The sequence below is a fragment of the Dioscorea cayenensis genome, chromosome 8 (assembly GCF_009730915.1).
Source record: "Dioscorea cayenensis subsp. rotundata cultivar TDr96_F1 chromosome 8, TDr96_F1_v2_PseudoChromosome.rev07_lg8_w22 25.fasta, whole genome shotgun sequence".
Classification (NCBI taxonomy): domain Eukaryota; kingdom Viridiplantae; phylum Streptophyta; class Magnoliopsida; order Dioscoreales; family Dioscoreaceae; genus Dioscorea; species Dioscorea cayenensis.
This window is the reverse complement of record NC_052478.1, coordinates 14,926,179-14,933,625: the sequence shown is the minus strand read 5'-3', so window position 1 is coordinate 14,933,625 and position 7,447 is coordinate 14,926,179. Positions and strand designations below refer to the sequence as shown.

The following is a 7,447-nucleotide window of genomic DNA, read 5'->3' as shown; positions in this document are numbered from 1 at the left end:
ATCGCGGCTTTATATAGGGCTGGAATCGAGAATCCACATGGGCGTGTGGAACTTCCACACGCCCTTGTGAATCTGCAGAACTTGGTTTTTCAACGGCCTATGAACAGTAACTGCTATAGTGATTTGCTACAATAGATGGGGAGTTATCATGTTTGTTACCGCACAAGGGTTCGTCACCCTTACTCCGTTCTTGCTCATCCCCATTAGCCTTAGGGCATTTCTTGTGACGTCTCCTTGCATGCTTCATCTTCCGGAGCATCTTCTTCATGATCCCCGGGGTAGGTTGTATCTTTTCCTATAGACCAAGCGTCATCACGTATTCATTCTCCACTTCTTGGTCTAGCAATCTCTCGTATGGGTCCATATTCATCATTTCCTGTACATATTCATCTATTAGTTCATAGATAGTGTCAAGAAAGTAAAGAGTATCATCAAAGTCGAGAGAATGTCTCATGGCTTCGGCGAGGGGGAATGTGAGCTTGTCATCACCAACTCGTAAGGTCAACTCCCCGCCATCCATGTCAATAAGAGCCTTGGAAGTGCACAGTAACGACCTCCTAAGTATCAGCGGGACATCGACATCCTCATCAACATCCAATACTACAAAATCTATAGTAAATATGTACTTATCGACCTTCACAAGTACGTCTTCAATGATGCCCCTTGGATGTCTAACCATTTGGTCCGCCAATTATAATGTCATCTGAGTGGGCCTAGGCTCTCCCAAGCCTAGCTTTTGGAAGAATGTATAAGGCATGACACATTGATGCTAGCCCCTAGGTCTGCCAATGCCTTTTCTTCACCCATATTATCAATGTTGCACGGAATGATAAACTTCCTGGGCCCTTCTTCTTGTTTAGCATATTCTTTTGTAACACCGCCGAATATAAAGCATCTAGAATCACAGATGTACTCTCCTCCAACTTCCTCTTGTTGGTCAAGAGGTCCTTGAGAAACTTTGCATAATGAGGCATTTAAGACAACGCCTCCACAAACGGGATGTTGATGTGCAACTGCTTGAATAACCCCAAGAACTTCTTCTATTGCTAATCATTTTGGTCATTCTTCAATCTTGAAAAATAAGGGATTCTTGGCTTGTAAGGTGGTGATGCCACCTCTTTTCCTTTTGTTCTCTCCTCAACCTCCACGACCTCAGTGCTTCAATATCGGTCTTTTCACCTGAAAGCCTATCCACAACCTCACGACTACTTCTCAAAGTGATTGCCCTCACATATTCTCTCGGATTGGTTTTGGTGTTACTAGGCAAGCTTCCTTGAGAACTCTCCGATAATGACTTCACAATTTGTCCCACTTGATTCTCCAAATTATGCAATGACGCGGTGTGGTTGCGAAGTGTGGCTTCAATCGACTGAAATCTTGTATCCGATGATGCAATGAACTTGGTCAAAGCCTTCTCTAGATCAGTCATCCTGTTCTCCAACCCTAAAACTCGATTCTCCATATTTGAGGCTTGTTGTTGTTGTTGTTGGAAACTGGGTGGTGCCATCATCTTTTGTTGCCCTTGATTACTCCATGAAAGATTTGGGTAGCTCCTCCAACCCGAATTGTAGGTATTTCTATATGGATTAGGTTGGTTTCTCATTGCATTACCCACAAAGTCCACTTGTTCTACCGAGGATGTACCACTAATAGAAATTGGACAATCAGATGAAGCATGTCCGCCCCCACACCCAGTACAACTAGTCAAGGCCGTCATTCTAGGAGAAGTTAGAGCATCTAACTTCTTGCTCAATGACTCAAATTCTCATGATATCCGGCTACCTTCTTTCTGTCCCTTGTGTTCCACTGATCTGATAACTATTCATAGCTATTTCCTCAATGAGATGCCGGGCTTCTTCCGGGGTCTTGCTCCCTAAGGTACCTCCTGCTGCAGCATCAAGTAACTGCTTCGTGCTTGGTTTCAACCCATTATAGAAAGTCTGAATAATTATCCACTCGGGGAACCCATGTTGAGGACATTTCCACAGGAGCTCCTTGAACCTATCCCATGTCTCAAATAGAGACTCTAATTCTATTTGCACAAAAAAGGATATTTTATTCCTAAGCTTCGCAGATTTTCCGGTAGGGAAATATCAAGCAAGGAAAGCTTCTACAATCTCCTCCCATGTAGTGATCGATGTTGTACGTAATGAATGAAGCCATTGCTTAGCTCTCCCTTACAAGGAATATGAGAAGGCCCTTAACTTCATAGCATCATCCGTAACACCATTTATCTTGAGCATGTCGCACAATTCCAAGAAGTTCTCTATGTGATTGTTTGGATTCTCATTGGCCAAACCATTTAACTGTCCCGACTGCTGTAACATTTGGATGAATGCTGGCTCGAGCTCAAAATTTTGAGTAGTAATCGGAGGCCACACAATGCCAAATTGTGTGCCAAGAATTATAGGTCTGGCATCATCTGACAGTGTCCTCTACTGCTCATTCTTGTTCTGCCATATCTGACCCTTCACCTTCTACCTTAGCTTGATTTGTCTGTTCTTGCACAGGGTCTTTCCCTTTCTATGAAGTGTTCATTCAAGTTCAGGATCACCTTTAACCAATGTTGAAGGGTTCCCTTGGGTCATAACCTGGAGCTGTAACCAAAGAAAGAAAAATAAATCACAACGATGGAAGAATAAGAAAGTGGGAAATAGAATAAATGGTGAATAGCTAAAATAGTAAAGTACAAAGTTTTTCTAAAATGGCTACTACCCGGCAACGGCGCCAAAAACTTGACAACGCCCTTTGCATGTGTACCGCAAGTACACAGGTTTGTCGAAGTAATAATACCTTGGTGAGTGGGCAGTCCTATCCATAGGGAATAGTGATCAGAAACACAAGGATTTCTATTTAACTATAGTGAAGATGGATCGATAGTGGTGCGAACAATATCAATGAAAATAGAAATAAGAAAAGAAGAAGGAGGCATAAATAAAGATAGGAGAGGCAATCAACAGAAAGTGGGGCACCCAAACATTACTCCCCCTAGGACTATTGCTTCAAGTACAAAATCAACTATTGTATCTCCTAAAACTAAACACTTAATGAGTCGTGAAAATCCTAAAACATACTGTCCCAAACCCAAGGTCAACCATGACTAACCCTACACTATGCCTCGGCGGAGAAATCGCTCAATCTTGACACCTCACACTGTGTAATGTTTCTTAAAGTTCTAGGGATTCCAAGTGATAAACCCTATTTCCTAATATAGATCTAACCCTTTGGTCCAGGCGAAAGACCCCTAGTCACAATTAAGCCCCAGCACTAACGATTACTTCAACGCTTCACTCTATTGCTTGCGTAACTAAGCCCCAGCGGAGTTCCTCTCTTAGCACTTCACTCTATTGTGACACAAAGAACTCTTGGAACACGGAGGAAGGATAAATCACATTGGAGGGGAAAGGTGACGTTCTGCTACCTCTCAACTCACCCTCTCGACCCTCTCCAATCATGCTTTGTCTATCCCTTATAGTGTGTTACTCACTCACAAGGATTACCAATATAGGTTCTCAACCCTAGTGTCACTCTAAGGGAAAACCATTCAACAAGCATTCAAGATTGGAACTCAATTAAAGACATCAATTAAAGAAACATAATAGAAAGCTAAAAGAAACAATAACATCCTAGGGTTTACAAGTCCAAGTACCCACTAGGGGTTTAGCTCTCCATGGAGCAAGATACAATCAATAATGAAATCGAAAGTAAAAGCATGCAATCCATAATTAAAACCCCATTGGTATTTGTGTCGATGGTCTTGTGGAGTAGCCTCGTCTTCTTCAAAGGTTACCTTGTCAAGCATAGGGCACATCTCGCTGAATCGATGCCGACGAAAGCTCCCCCAATAACTATCTTCTAAAGGAACGAGGTGTTGAAGGCCGTAGAACCACTACAAAAGCATTGCCAAAGTTTCTCCAAACCCTAGCCGCGAGCGCCTCCAAAGATGAGAAAGATAGGCCAAAGGATGGAAAGAAGGATCCCTAAATCGGGCTGAAATCTTGACTAACATGGGCTGGAACCGGGCATCCACACGGGCATGTGGAATTTCCACAGGCCCGTGTGAATCTGTAAAAATTCATTTTTCAGCGGCCTATGAACAGTAACTGATATAGTAAATTGCAACAGTGATTTTCTATAACAATCTTCTACAGTACTCCACCAAAATACTCCCGAATCCGTACTTTTCATTGAGGCAACATAAATGGGCACACGTCCATGCTGTAGAACGCGTTGCATCTTCAAATAAAAACACATTTGATGACAATCTTGCAAGCATTGAACAATTCAGAACACATGAGTGTGACTGCCTTTGTGCCCCTCCAATTTGAATATTCACTTGAGCACAACGGAGGTTGGCACACAATCACATGTCTTTGAGCACAACTTGTGTCTTCACGTTTGTTCTCTCCACGATTTCATTAACAAAGTGCCTCCACGATCTACTTTGCCTATTTTCTTCCATTATTGTCTCCACAACCCTATATGCACAAAAGTAACACAAATACACATGTATTAGCAATAAAATTTGAGAAAAGTAATGCTCATTGTAAAAAAAGAATACTTCGTATTACTAATACACAAGCACTTATCACTGAGTTTTCCTTGTTTTCTTGATTTCTTTAGCATATAGGGAGACCTAACCCTCCAGAACTTGACTAGTAACCTGAGGTTTAGTTAATCAAGCCCTAGAGTGGATTAGGGTTGTTTGGTAGAAGGAACCTATGGTTTCTTGCTTGGTTTTTGTATTAATCTTTAACGCTGTTTGTTGTGCTTTGACAAGGAGAAGAAGCTTTGGCTCAAGGCAAAGAGTATGCCAAGGATTAGCTTGCGAGGAAGAGAAATCATCAACTTAGTCAGTGGGACTATTAAGAATGACTCTATTACCACTTTATGAAGGTTTAGGAAGGTTTCTATACCACCTTATGCTGGGTGAGTGTTGGATGTTGTTTTATTTTGGGTTTCAGATTTATTCCCATTGTTTCTTTTGTAGTGTCATCTTGAATTTGTGGTGAGCGAGCGAAGGCCAGCTGTTGCTTTTAGGAGGGCAGTCTCCCATAAATTCGATTTGGCACTAGTATTATGTTTACTTATTGTGAAACTCATGTTATTTACTTTGTTATACTTATAATTAGAAACTATTTTGATTTACATGTTTATTGTGGAAGCTTTGCTTCATGATTAGCTTATTTTCATAATTTTGAACTCAATATTCAATATTTTTACACTTTGATATTTTAAAACCCTAATCGAGATATAATGGCCTTTTATTCTATCTTTCTTGTTATATTGCATTAAAGTTTGCTATTATATGTATTCATGCTCTAAACTAGCTATTTTAATAGTAAAGTATCATTTTGGAGTTTGATGTTATTATTGTGGTATATTACTATTAGAGTTGTGCTAACCTCCTCTCACTAAGTAACATGTTGCTCACCCCTTTTTCCTCTTCCCAGTCTTTTGTCAGTAGTAGATGCGGTTGTATGGCGGCGTGATGAGCATTTTCTATTGTTCTATCTTCTGGGTATCGTTTTAGTTCATTTATGTTTATTTTTTATTATGGACATATTGTTTGACTTATGGATCCACTAGTGTGTAGTAAACCTTGTTGCAAGGTTTTGTATCTAAACAACTCTTAAATTCTTGGTGTATCAGCTGTGTACTGTTGTTATTGTTGCTCCCTTGTGCATTTGTGAACCTCCTTATTTCCGTTTATTATTGTTGTTGTTACCATTTCTGTGTGTATCAGTGTACTTCTATATCTGTGTCAGATATTGTGTTTCCAGGTTGTTGTTTAGCCTAGCGGTGTCTTGAGTGTTTAGTGGTGGGGTGTTCCTCCTCGGGATTGTCACGGTGGTTTTCATGTCCAATAAGAGCTATTGGTTTAGACTTATAGATGTACCCTATTATTATCTTTGACTATTTACTTTAGTAACTAGTGGATCCAGTAAGAGTTGAGCGTTTAGCATTGTTTCATGTAGGAATTGAATTTGAAAGTTGTCTTGGAGTCTTTTTCAGTGAAAATGCCAGCACGACACACTTGCGCACGCAGTGGAGCAGTTGCTCCTTCTGTTGAGCATACTGCTACACCTCTTAGAGGTCGATGGCGTGGAATGCCATCTCTACCGTCCTCTCGTTCACCACCTAGGCTGGTTACCTCATTGGGGCATGCACCTACCATAGTAGCGTCAGTACACGCTCTAATTGTACCTGAGCTGGTGCCCTAGGCCCCAGCGCTAGAGTTAGCTCTGTCCTCAAAGGCGATGCAGGCCTTTAGAACCTATTGGGACAGTCAGGGTAGACATCCAACTTATCAAGAGTTCAGATACTTCATAAGCTTTTGGAGCATGAATGGAGGGTCTGTACTGACTGCGCAGCCACCTATTTCAGTACCGGCTCAGATGCAGTCGGTTCCCTGAGTCCCTACAGAGGGCAGTAGGTCTAATCAGAGCTTGTTTATGTCCAAGCTCTTAAAGGGACAGAACTCTCTACTGAGGATAGTGGATCTAGTAAGAATTGAATGTGTAGCATTATTGCATATAGGAATTGAATTTGAAAGTTGTCTTGGAGTCTTTTTCAGTGAAAACTCCAGCACGATGCTAGCGCACACGCAGTGGAGCAGTTGCTCCTACTGTTGAGCCTACTGCTCTATCGCCTAGAGATGGACAGCGTGGAGTGCCTACTGCTCCTTCGCTTCCTAAACAGGTTGCCTCATTGGGGCATGCACATGCCATAGCAGCGTTAGTGTATACTCCATGTGCACACTCCATCCCTAAAGGCGATGTAGGCTTTCAAAGCCTATTGGGACAGCCAGGATAGACAACCGACTTATCAGGAGTTCAGAGACTTCATGAGCTTTTGGAGCATGTATAGAGGGTCTATACTAACTACACAGCCACCTATTTAAACATTGGCTCAAAAGCAGTTAGTTCCCCGAGTCCCTACAGAGGACAAAAGGTCCACTTAGAGCTTATTCCTGTCCAAGCTCCTAAATGAAGCCCGACAGTTGTGTTGTAGTTCCTTTGATGGCATGAGTGATGCTATGGTGGCCAAAGAGTGGTTGAAGAGAGTGATAGCCACTTTAGACAACATGATTCTAAAAGAGAAGTTAAGGCTCAAGGTCACTACGACGTTGCTTGAGGGCAGTGCTAGAGTTTGGTGGGATAGTCTGAAAATCCATTCTTGAGTTGCTTTGATTTAATTAGATTTTTAGAAGGAGTTTGATGAGGAGTACTGCACTTGTTTCCATAGAGACCAGAAGAGGCAGGAGTTCATTTACTTGAGCCAGGGTGGCAGATTTGTGATGGATTTTGAGACAGAGCTAAAGGACATAGCAAATTTTGTACTTGAGCTGGTGGGTTATAAGGAGGTTTTATGTTCAAAGTTTGAGGCAGGGTTGAACCTTAACGTCAGGGAGACGATGTCAATCACAGGAAACTAGAGTTTTAAG

General features: G+C 41.7%; 1 non-coding gene across 1 annotated transcript; it reads left to right on the top strand.

The window, feature by feature from the left end:
• The first annotated feature begins 1,962 nt into the window (after positions 1-1,962).
• LOC120268173 lies at positions 1,963-2,069 on the top strand. Its single transcript, XR_005538842.1, has one exon. It is a non-coding gene; the product is annotated as a small nucleolar RNA R71 (small nucleolar RNA).
• Positions 2,070-7,447: the final 5,378 nt, after the last annotated feature.